General features: G+C 42.9%; 1 long non-coding RNA gene and 1 pseudogene across 2 annotated transcripts in view; one reads left to right on the forward strand and one right to left on the reverse strand.

Moving 5' to 3' along the window:
- Positions 1–3,841: 3,841 nt before the first annotated feature.
- LOC311138567 (ERBB receptor feedback inhibitor 1-like) lies at positions 3,842–8,645 on the reverse strand (annotated as a pseudogene). The gene is made up of 3 exons (XR_014615474.1): positions 8,493–8,645; positions 7,719–7,801; positions 3,842–7,046 (listed from the first exon to the last, which is right to left on the reverse strand). The product of XR_014615474.1 is annotated as an ERBB receptor feedback inhibitor 1-like (transcript).
- Positions 8,646–8,699: 54 nt separating this feature from the next.
- The window catches only part of LOC311138571, a 74,098-nt gene continuing 69,916 nt past the window's right edge, over positions 8,700–12,881 (forward strand). The window contains exon 1 of the long non-coding RNA XR_014614057.1: positions 8,700–11,942. This is a non-coding gene — a long non-coding RNA (uncharacterized lncRNA). The remainder of the gene's footprint in view (positions 11,943–12,881) is intronic.

The raw sequence follows: 12,881 nt of genomic DNA on the forward strand, positions 1-12,881 counted from the left end.
TAGCCCTTGTCACAGTCTGTTGCCATGGCCACCGTCCATGCTGTCGCCTAGCAGCTCACCTGAGCGAGAGCCAGGTGAAAGAGCTGGCAGGTGGCCTAGATCACACTGCTGCCTTTTGTTCCTCTCAGATGACACAGCACAATCACTGTCAATAGACCAGAATACTAAATGCTAACAGCAAAAATGAATGGTAATTTATGAGCTGCCCTTTCCAGAGACAATAAGGAATGTAGTGTATATAAGAATAATGTTGAGCAGGTGACCACACCCTATATTGGATTTGGCTAATGATTTCAGCCCTGCTCTGTGTGCATAGCTGTCCTATAGTATAACTGAGTGACTGCACTGACAAATATTTTCAAATAAGAAGATAACTTTTCCAGTCATCATTCAAGCTATGGACACAGTTAAACAGGACAACATGAAGCAGTGAAGAACCAGCTTACCTGGCCTCTTTGAGTTGCTCAACAAGTAGCCAGGGGGGAGAGTCATACTTACAACCAGGAAGGGGAACGTAATGTATACCTGTCTGTCTGAATAAGTCACTCTGCTGTGTGTTTGGACTGCAGCCAGCTGTAATGAGGCGCTGCATGAGGGTGTGTGGGGGGGGGGGGTGATAAAACAGGCCAAACAGCTGAATCAGAGTTCATCTCACACCATTCAACACATGCAACAAACACAGAATACAGAACAAAGGCAGATTTATAAATACAGTTGAAGTCGGAAGTTTACATACACTTAGGTTGGAGTCATTAAAACTCGTTTTTCAACCACTCCACAAATTTCTTGTTAACAAACTATAGTTTTGGCATGTCGGTTAGGACATCTACCTTTTTAGTAATTTCTAGTAATTTTTCCAAGAATTGTTTACAGACAGATTATTTCACTTATAATTCACTGTATCACAATTCCAGTGGGTCAGAAGCTTACATACACTAAGTTGACCGTGCCTTTAAACAGCTTGGAAAATTCCAGAAAGTGATGTCATGGCTTTAGAAGCTTCTGATAAGCTAATTGTCATCATTTGAGTCAATTGGAGGTGTACCTGTGGATGTATTTCAAGGCCTACCTTCAAACTCAGTGCCTCTTTGCTTGACATCATGGGGAAATCAAAAGAAATCAGCCAAGACCTCAGAAAAAGAATTGTAGACCTCCACAAGTCTGGTTCATCCTTGGGAGCAATTTCCAAACGCCTGAAGGTACCACTTTCATCTGTACAAACAATAGTACGCAAGTATAAACACCATGGGACCACGTAGCTGTCATACCGCTCAGAAAGGAGATGCGTTCTGTCTCCTAGAGATGAACGTACTTTGGTGCGAAAAATGCAAATCAATCCCAGAACAACAGCAAAGGACCTTGTGAAGATGCTGGAGGAAACTGGTACAAAAGTATCTACAGTGGGGAAAAAAAGTATTTAGTCAGCCACCAATTGTGCAAGTTCTCCCACTTAAAAAGATGAGAGAGGCCTGTAATTTTCATCATAAAAAAATCCAGAAAATCACATTCTAAGATTTTTAATGAATTTATTTGCAAATTATGGTGGAAAATAAGTATTTGGTCAATAACAAAAGTTTCTCAATACTTTGTTATATACCCTTTGTTGGCAATGACACAGGTCAAACGTTTTCTGTAAGTCTTCACAAGGTTTTCACACACTGTTGCTGGTATTTTGGCCCATTCCTCCATGCAGATCTCCTCTAGAGCAGTGATGTTTTGGGGCTGTCGCTGGGCAACACAGACTTTCAACTCCCTCCAAAGATTTTCTATGGGGTTGAGATCTGGAGACTGGCTAGGCCACTCCAGGACCTTGAAATGCTTCTTACGAAGCCACTCCTTCGTTGCCCAGGCGGTGTGTTTGGGATCATTGTCATGCTGAAAGACCCAGCCACATTTCATCTTCAATGCCCTTGCTGATGGAAGGAGGTTTTCACTCAAAATCTCACGATACATGGCCCCATTCATGCTTTCCTTTACACGGATCAGTCGTCCTGGTCCCTTTGCAGAAAAAAAGCCCCAAAGCATGATGTTTCCACCCCCATGCTTCACAGTAGGTATGGTGTTCTTTGGATGCAACTCAGCATTCTTTGTCCTCCAAACACGACGAGTTGAGTTTTTACCAAAAAGTTCTATTTTGGTTTCATCTGACTATATGACATTCTCCCAATCCTCTTCTGGATCATCCAAATGCACTCTAGCAAACTTCAGACGGGCCTGGACATGTACTGGCTTAAGCAGGGGGACACGTCTGGCACTGCAGGATTTGAGTCCCTGGCGGCGTAGTGTGTTACTGATGGTAGGCTTTGTTACTTTGGTCCCAGCTCTCTGCAGGTCATTCACTAGGTCCCCCCGTGTGGTTCTGGGATTTTTGCTCACCGTTCTTGTGATCATTTTGACCCCACGGGGTGAGATCTTGCGTGGAGCCCCAGATCGAGGGAGATTATCAGTGGTCTTGTATGTCTTCCATTTCCTAATAATTGCTCCCACAGTTGATTTCTTCAAACCAAGCTGCTTACCTATTGCAGATTCAGTCTTCCCAGCCTGGTGCAGGTCTACAATTTTGTTTCTGGTGTCCTTTGACAGCTCTTTGGTCTTGGCCATAGTGGAGTTTGGAGTGTGACTGTTTGAGGTTGTGGACAGGTGTCTTTTATACTGATAACAAGTTCAAACAGGTGCCATTAATACAGGTAACGAGTGGAGGACAGAGGAGCCTCTTAAAGAAGAAGTTACAGGTCTGTGAGAGCCAGAAATCTTGCTTGTTTGTAGGTGACCAAATACTTATTTTCCACCATAATTTGCAAATAAATTCATTAAAAATCAATCTACAATGTGATTTTCTGGAGAAAAAAAAAATTCTCAATTTGTCTGTCATAGTTACCTATGATGAAAATTACAGGCCTCTCTCATCTTTTTAAGTGGGAGAACTTTCACAATTGGTGGCTGACTAAATACTTTTTTCCCCCACTGTATATCCATAGTAAAACGAGTCCTATATCGACATAACCTGAAAGGCCGCTCAGCAAGGAAGAAGCCACTGCTCCAAAACCGCCATAAAAAAGCCAGACTACGGTTTGCACATGGGGACAAAGATCGTACTTTTTGGAGAAATGTCCTCTGGTCTGATGAAACAAAAATATAACTGTTTGGCCATAATGACCATCGTTATGTTTGGAGGAAAAAGGGGGATGCTTGCAAGCCGAAGAACACCATCCCAACCGTGAAGCACGGGGGTGGCAGGAGGGACTGGTGCACTTAACAAAATAGATGGCAAAATTATGTGGATATATTGAAGCAACATCTCAAGACATCAGTCAGGAAGTTAAAGCTTGGTCGCAAATGGGTCTTCCAAATGGACAATGACCCCAAGCATGCTTCCAAAGTTGTGGCAAAATAGCTTAAGGACAACAAAGTCAAGGTATTGGAGCGGCCATCACAAAGCCCTGACCTCAATCCTATAGAAAACTTGTGGGCAGAACTGAAAAAGCGTGTGTGAGCAAGGAGGCCTACAAACCTGACTCAGTTACACAAGCTCTGTCAGGAGGAGTGGGCCAAAATTCACCCAACTTATTGTGGGAAGCTTGTGGAAGGCTCCGAAACGTTTGACCCAAGTTAAACAATTTAAAGGCAATGCTACCAAATACTAATTGAGTGTATGTAAACGTCTGACCCACTGGGAATGTGATGAAAGAAATAAAAGCTGAAATAAATCATTCTCTCTACTATTATTCTGACATTTCACATTCTTAAAATAAAGTGGTGATCCTAACTGACCTAAAACAGGGATTTTTTACTAGGATTAAATGTCAGGAATTGTAAAAAACTGAGTTTAAATGTATTTGGCTAAGGTGTATGTAAACTTCCGACTTTAAGTCATTTTATTTTTCCCTTTAAAAAAGACTGATACATTGATCAAATATTCATAATGACAAGTGTAATTATGTTAAATAAACACAGCATACTATTCTTTACTCCCAGAGCATTTGTTTCACCACAGCAGATAATGGCAACTATTCTCGATGAACTAGTCTTCATTTGATTTCATTGTTTCCGATAAGACATGGGAATAGGTTAAGATTAAATAACATATCAGTGACAATGTAAACAATTTATTATACATTAAATATAAAAACGACATGGCCTCTACTAGGTTTGTTTTCCCTTTGCCTTTGAGTGGGAAAATATACTTAAGTGACAATTTGACTGTAGAGCTAATCTGATATCCAATTTGACTACCATGTTTTATATCCAGGGTTACTTCGATGCACTTGCTACATTTACTATGTCATCATTATGGTTCTTGAATAATCTATTACAATAAAATCCATATCGTTTCCTGGCCGCCAGCAGCCTCTGGACCACACCCACTGCAATCATGTCAGGCAGGAATGCATTAGCAGAACAGGAAAGTCTGTTTCAGGTAGGTAAGCCCCACGCAGTCAAGCGTAATTCGTCTATGTTATCAGGTGAGCCCAATGTCTCTGTGATCCACAATCACTTGTTGTAGTTGAAATAATGTCAAATTAAAAGGTCTGACCATTCTGTTTATAATTCTGAAATAAGGTAAATGGACTCAGTGAAGTAGTGGTTTGGATTTTCATACACTTCATATTTTCACTGAGGGCTTTTGAGAAATATTTGGCAATGTTTCGGTATTAATTTAGATGTTTCAATTATAATTATTTTAGGATTACGGTCCACAAGGTTTTGGGGTATGTATTAATTTGTATTCTCATGGGAGGTAGTATTGAAGGCAGTTAGTTCCAGACAATGACTCACAGCTTGACCAAGTACTGAGCTGCCCAAACAGTTTGATACAATTCAGTAAGAAAATCATACATTCACATATGTTCAACAGGCACATTTTTGTACAGCACAAAATGACCTGGACACTGAAAGAAAGTAGTATAAGGGTTAGGGAGGATACACTTTGCGACCGTGTACTTGGAAGCAGTGCTGAAAACAGGCAGAGAACAGTAACAAATATTGTTAACCTAATTTTCTACAATATGGTAGAAAAGTCACACAAACTCAGCAGGGAAAACACGAACACAGTTGCACCACGCGCACACGCCTAACACAAAGTACAAACTGCACTAGACATTCCACTGGAGATATGCATACCAATATTCCACTCCCCCCACTGGTACAGAGTGTACGTCCAGTGAGGGAAACACATAAATACACTTCCATCCATAAACATAGTGGCCTGAGTAAGACTGAAATATCAACAAGGCAGGAAACATATGTGCATTCCTATATTCATGCTTATATATAATATGAGTTAGTGGGGATGTGGGTGGAGAATCCTTCATAAAGTGTTTAAATACATTGGCCTCTTCTTTAGACATCATATATGCAATACGAGATAATGATTGCTTTACTGACCCTTTGTCCCCAAGTTCTGAGACACATAAGCAATATCAAAAACACAACATACACCTCACAAAACATCCTATACCTGTGACACACACACACACACACACACACACACACACACACACACACCACTGAGAACTTGAGGCACAAGTCCAGCTTATACGCTAAAACTGCACCACTGTATCAGCAAAACATTTACATATACTCAATGTACAAAAATAATACATCATATAAAAAAGAAATCTCTAAATTGTTAAATATTACCCACACACTCAATAGTTAGAGAGACAACATTTAGATCATGCATCTTTGTTGTGGTTGCAGTTCCTAAAGTCCCAGTAACTGTAAATGGTATGTCAAATACCCTATGTTTTTAGAATACCGAGGTAAAAACTACCAACGTCGTCAGTGTTAAAGCAGCAGTAAGTGTTTGAAGGCTTCAGTATCCCCAGTGGTTGATTGCTCGTGTCCACTGGAGTCCTTCCCTAAATTGTCTCCTCCAGGTCAAACTATATCCACCTGTACCTTCCTCTTAGTCTGACAATCCCACTCTGGGTCTGAAGCCCCTCTACTGCGACCTGCCGGGCAGTCCATATCACGGAGGAACTTCTCCGGGTAAGGTTTGTCCAGGTTGGTAGGCCGCTGTGGGAGCAGGAAGTAGTGTGTGGTGCTGGCCTTCCTGCCGTTCTCCATGACAGGCAGGATGCAGGGAGACCCCTCGCTGTTTTGCCTCTGTAAGCCCCGGCTCACGTACTTAGGGTCTGGGGCAAAGCTCTGTGTGGGGGGCATAACACCGTTAAGGTACGAGGGGAGGCTCTTGGGGCTGGGGGTACGGGAGCTGCCTTGAGACAACAAAGGGTCCCTGGGGGGCACCTTGGGGGGCTTGTTCTCGTCACTATATGCCCCCGAGGACACCTCGGCTGACCAGCGGCGGTAGTCGGCAGTCTTGATGGGCCGTGGGGGGATGGGCACGCGGGGGGGCACCTCTGGTTTGTCCATGCCCTGAGTGTGGCGGTGGTGACAGGACAGGCGCAGCGATGTGGGCTTGTTGAAGGAGCCAGCAGGACCGGAGTGAGAGCGCCGCAGCTTCCGCTGTGCTCGGTCCTGCTGTCTGGGACACACTGGCTGCTGCTCTGCCTGCTCCCGCACCTCCTGCTCCAACCTCTGTTGCTGTTCCTGCTGCTCGTGCTGTTGCCGCTGTTGTTCCTGTACCCGCTGCTGCTCCTGTAGTCGCTGCTGCTCCTTCTGTTCCTGTTGTCTCTGCTGCCCCGCAGGTCCCTCAAAGTAGGCATAGTTAATCTGCCCACAGCCCCTGAAGCTCCTGCGGCTGGGGGCTCCGTAGCGAAAGGCAGAGGGTTTGGGGTGACACTGCTCAGGCACCAAGCAGTGTCTGTCATCTGAACTGGTGAAGAATTCCACCTCATTGTCCATGGCTTGGTCAGGGGAAAGGTCTGCCCGCCCAGGGAGAGGAGGCAGGGGTTTGGCCCCCCGGCTAGGTGTGTGGGGGGGACTACAGTGTTCGTACACAGACAACCTCTGGAAGGAAGGGACCACCTGGTCATCCTCAGCAGGGCTAGGGGTGGAGGGCTCAGTGCTGGATGACAAGGACAGATGTGTGGGACGGGACTTCTTTGGGGGTAACCACTGTGCACCAGGGCTATGTTTCTGTCCTGCAGAGGTTAGAAAACCAATTAAATCTAAATATCGGCATTTGGTAACTACCAGAGAAAGTTAGAACCATAGTGCACCACTAATTAACTTTAGCCAGGCTCCTAGCAGGGTCTCGAAGTTAAAAGGTTCCTGGAAGTGTGGAGGTCAACAGAGAGACACCTTAATTACTTGAAAGCACAAAGCACCTCTCCTCTCATGGTTTTGTTCAAATCAAATCAACGTTTATTAATCACATGCATACGGTACAGTGAAATGCTTGCTTGCTAACGCTCCTCAACAATGCAGTACAATAACAACATCAGTCAAGAATCAAATGCCAAATACAAAAGTAAAAAAATAACAAGTAGTAATAAAAAGTTGAAGAAAATAGTAATAACAACTAGTATGAGAAGTATGTACATAATAGAATATACAGTATGATTGATTGGTTGGTTAAACATTCCCCAGGATATATTTAGAGCAGGTCCTGGGCAGCCAGCATTCTGGCTCTCTATTCTTACAGAAACAGGAAAACCTCCCAGTAAACATCAACCAGTTGGCTCAGAGACATAGTATTAAATCCCTCCTTGTAAGGCTGGGTATAAGGCAGAGGGTAAAAGGAAGGAGTGTGGGTGTAAGTGGTGAGTGGTACCATAGAAATAGAATCTACAGTGGCTGGGTCCAGTACTTACTCTCAGAATTGAGCGATGGTGGCACCTGCTGCGGAAATCGAAAGTTGTATTCCGTGGGTGCTGGATCCATACTGAAGTACAAGCTGTAAAATGGCATGATGCACATTGTTGAGTAATTGTCCGAGATACTGTACATGTAGTTATAGCAATTCCAACCATCTCTGCAGGAATACCCTTAGTAAAATATAGATGTGGTAAAGGGGTTAATGGAACGCAGACCGTTCCATTGACCAGATTGGTGCACATTCAACAAATCTGATCGAACAAATTTGAAAATAGTCAAATCCGTCATGATTTTTGTATTGTAAACAAGCCCACAATGTGGTTACATAAGTCCGATTTTTATATATTTGCCTGTTTCGCAGCATAACATTTAGAAGTTGTCCTTTTTCAGGTTTAGAAGAAGTGAATGCTAAATGCTAACTCCTGTTTGTAAAACTGGTTAGCATAGCTAGCATACAGAAATCAGTGGTGCTAGTCAAAGTGGTTTTTAAGGGTAATGCAGTTGATTGGTGACGATGACATAAACATGTGTTGGGGTTGACATCCATACAAGCATTATACTCCAATTCTTACCTCAACATAGTATTTCACACTATTTTATAAACAATAGCCTAAATGTAGATTTGGGATCTTTCCCCAACGACCCTTTCCCCCCCACACGTTTCCATGGCAATTCCAATGTTTTGGTTGAGTTCAATTGACCTCTTTACGGCATCTATTAACTAATAAAACATGTTCTTCTTGAAACTGAGGACACACGTGTGGACTTACTTGTCCAGCTCATGGCGGTGGCTCCATGAGGGCTTGGCTCCAGCCATGCTGAGACAGTGACTGGCCCGCAGGAAGGGGCTGTCTGCAGGTAAACAGATCTCCTGGGCAGTCAGGCCCGCTGTGCACATGCTCCAGGCACAAATCGGGTCGCATCAAAGCCAGGAAACGCTCGGCTCGCCCGGATGGCTGCTACTGATGGACCTGTAACACAGACAAGAGGCAGGAACATGAGTGAAAGTGAAGGGGGTCCATCAGCTCTTTATTTTGTTCATTGACACATTTCCACCAACATGAGACGCAATCCTCTGATGACGAGTATCCTCTGCTGCTGTATTTTGCATTTAATATCAGAACATCTCTAGTTAAAAGCTTTCTCCAAGTATCCGAAAAAAGGAAATCCAGTTTTAAAGCAAAATAAATTGCTGTTGTATAGCTCATCTCATGCTATTGTTCACATATTTCCATGAGGCTGATAGAACGTTTTGCCATTTAAAGCTAATTCCCTGCAATTCTACACATTTTGCCATAATATGCTATCTAGGGGCCCCCTAACCTCATGGCTGATTTTTTTTAACCAAACCAATAGCCCTGACAGTGTCTTTCTACAACAGCAGAGTGTTGATTGAGTCCCAGCAGACCGGTAGCTCTTACTGCAAAATATATATTTTAAAGAGTACTGTTCCTGTCACCAGGGATATGCCTGGTGTTGCAAGCACTCCCCATGTCAGATGACCTGGATGTTCGAGTCATGTGAAATGTGTGTCAGGGCGGAGTAAACAATGCAAGCAAGGTTCAGAGGGAGGAAATCAATTCATATCTGCGGAACAAAGTGTAAACAAATAACACCAGCACATTATTAACTAATGTTCCAATGTATTCAGTCTTCAGGAGAACGTTCATCCCAGGTCAGACTAATAATGGCCAGTAACTGTCATGCCTTCACGACACCTTGATGTTTTATGTCTGTGTAGTGGGCAGTAATATTTGATATGTAGGATATTATACATTGTATATACCTCACACGTGACTTGTAATAAGATTAAGCAATTTTCCTATTAAAATGTTTATCTGACCCCATTAAGGTAATTAGCAATTGCAAGTGACTATGGTTGAGTTACAGTAATAGGCAATGAATGTCTGAGAATGGAATTCTAAATACAAGTGTATTTACATTGCAAAATGAATGGATTCACATACAAGCCATAAAGCTTAAGTTATAAACCATTAACAAACATTATAAGGCATTATACCACAGCATTGTTGAATACTCGTTTCTGATTGGTTAGAAGGGCATTCTAGAATGGACATTAAAACCAGATAACGGGACAGCTGGGAAAGATATCGGGACACCATGCAATCATGACGCAATAAGCGCCTACACATGCAGACTGTACTTGCTACAAAGTTACAGAAAGCTAAACCAACAACACAAACTGAAATTGGATACATTGTAAACGCAGGTCCAACGAGGAGAAAACGTAGCTAGCTAGCTAGTATTGATTTGTTTTTGTAGAGACATTTTTGAAGCATCTGGTGACCTAATGTGGTAAACATGAATTTCTCTGGTCCCTACTGTTGCAGTCATGACGCAAGTGGTGCTATGCTGTCAAATACTCCCACGTTTCTAGTTTGACCAGCGGTTTCAGCAACTGATATTTTTTAATTTGCTTGTCATATTGGTAGGTTTGCTAGCAACAAACTATTTAGCTAGCTTCTAGCCTAGTGTTTGATATGCAATGTGATCTCCTCATAATGAACAGTGTCGAGTGACCTGACGAGAAGGCAAACTTTTCTAGCTATGCCAGGCAAAATCTGGCATTATCTGCTCATTGTTATGGATGTATCCGAATGAATGTCAATAGAAAACAGCTACTTTGCTGTTATTCTGGCTGCAGAGGTCGTGACTGTGTTAGCCGTAGCTAGCTAGCAAGCAAGGGATAAGAACATTGCCAGCGAGCATGGCAACGGAACATAAAGAACGAATGACTGGGTCGCGTCCATAAATATCACACTAAATCAAATGAACGACTGGCAACCAAAAGATGATAAAGTATGAATTTGCTTATATAAATGAAAATGTTTTATTTCTACCGGTAAATGTGTGCTTATAGTATTGTTTTCTTTGGCAACTGTGGTATAAGCGGGATAAACAGCTTAAACAAACGCAACGGAATAAACTTTGCAGTTATTCTGGCCGCAGAGGTTGTGACTGTGCAGCCGTAGCTAGTTGATTAGCTAGCAGCAAGCTAGGAATAAGCACGTTGCCACTGAGCATGGCAACGGAACATAAAGAACAACGACTTGGTCGGGTCCATAAATATCGAACGAACGACTGCAACCAAAAGATGAGAAAGTATGAATTTGCTTATAAAAATATAAACAAAACAAAAGTATTTATACTGGTAAACGTGTGCTTTAATATTGTTTTCTTTGGCAACGGTGGTATAAGGGGGATAAACGAGGCTCCGTCTCATCCCGCTGCGTTGTCCATTATTTCCAAGGTAATGTATAGAACATTGGCGTTTATCTCTTACTTATTCTAAGCATGGTTAGAGAGGGAGCATGGTCAGAGAGAGAGAGAGAGAAAGAAAGAAACCATGGCTTGTGCCATGGCCCATAGCTCATGAGAGAGGAAGAGATAAAGAGTGTAGGTATCTCACCACAGCAAGTCAGGAACATAAGAGGAAGAACAATTAATCTAATACCCTTTTATAAGCATCGGAGTTGTTTGGATTCAAAATCTGAGTTGTTGACCAATAGTATTACTGTAAAGTTAACCTCCAATCAGATATCAGACCTACATGATGTAATCACAACAGAACCTCTGCTTCTCAGAGGTGTGACAATGGGGGTTGGCAAGATCAACACAGAGAATGCTGAATTCCTGAGAAGACAATAAAACCTGCATAGTGTTGATAAGAGTCACCACGGGGGCTGGGCTGCCCTACATATGGCCCATAAACGTATTCTGGTGACATGACCTTTAATTAGGAACCTGTGGCCAGAAAAAGACGGGAATGAGTGCATCACACAACAGCCGCTGACTTCCTTTGGGTAGAGTGGCAACATGTAGGCTAGACCTAACCTGGGGGTCTAAGGGTCATCTCTACTCAACTGATGGAGACCATAACTTCACAGAAGTCTTTGCCATTTACAGCTGATCATGTGGAGGAATAGTTCTGGTTTGTATGAACAACAAATTCATGGCCAGAACAATATGCATCTATCGTCAACCATCCATCATCAAGAAGTGAAAACACATTGATGGTCTTTTAAGACTCCAGCAGTTCTAGAGAATGGACAGATTGATGTGCTGCCCAGACAGCTGGTCATTCAGAAAGAAAGCTCTGGAACAACAGCATGCCCAGGACGTCTGCTCAGGCCAAATTGCCCAACATGGCATCCCTCCCATCCCTTGCCCAGGGCCCTGGATTCAGTTCGGAGGGGATGGTAAGCAACTTGATCCTTGATAATGAACCCTGAGAGGCTCCCACTTCCTCTGGCAACAGGTGCAAAAACAGTTCATCCTGGCAGTGGTAACCATAGTTTACATTGAGTGTATTTAGAGGCATAAAATAAATAGAGCCCGCACACTAATAAGCTTCACCATGTACCTTTATTCACAAACAAATATTTAGATCCTGCAAGGATCTTCGTCAGGTCACTTCAACGTTGTTTGTTTGTGAATAAAGGTACGTGGTGGAGCTTACGATTGTGCGGGCTCCATTTCTTTTATACCTACTTTTTTCGGCCCTGCACTTAAGGATGTGCGTTTGATCACAGTTGAGTAGTGTATTTAGAGGCAACACCAGGTTTAAACAAATGGGGTAGTCATGGAGAAATAATGAATGGGAACATTGCAGTCAAATTATTTCAAAGAGCCGAGGATATTTTGTTGTGTGGGAAGACAAGAGGTTTGGTAAACACACTTGTGGTGATGATCACCATCTGACCATCTCTATTTGACATCCATAGCCTACTATCAAAATATTAAGACACAGGCCTAGTAGAGCTAAGCACAGTCACTCCAAGCCAAGAGGTATGGTTTTACACACCATGTATGCTACACACCAACATGAGCACTTTGTGCACATCTGATAATTACACATTTTCCCTACAGTGCACTACTTTTGGCCAGAGCCCTATATGGTGACATTTCAGACGTAACCTTACTATAGACCATGACATTAGGCACAGAAAAACATAGAAGGAAGAGGTTCACACCCCACTTATGACATCCCTGCAGCGGTTTCTGAGCAACCATACCCGCTCTACCTGTGCTGCAAGCAAACAGTGTACGCACCCCCTTGCTTTACAGGATTGATTGCTAGAGCAAGAAGGTGGCTCACTCCATAATATACGTTTTTTTCCAATCTCAAGTAACTGATG

The sequence above is a fragment of the Coregonus lavaretus genome (assembly GCF_964263955.1).
Source record: "Coregonus lavaretus genome assembly, chromosome: 12".
In the NCBI taxonomy this organism is placed as follows: Eukaryota; Metazoa; Chordata; class Actinopteri; order Salmoniformes; family Salmonidae; genus Coregonus; species Coregonus lavaretus.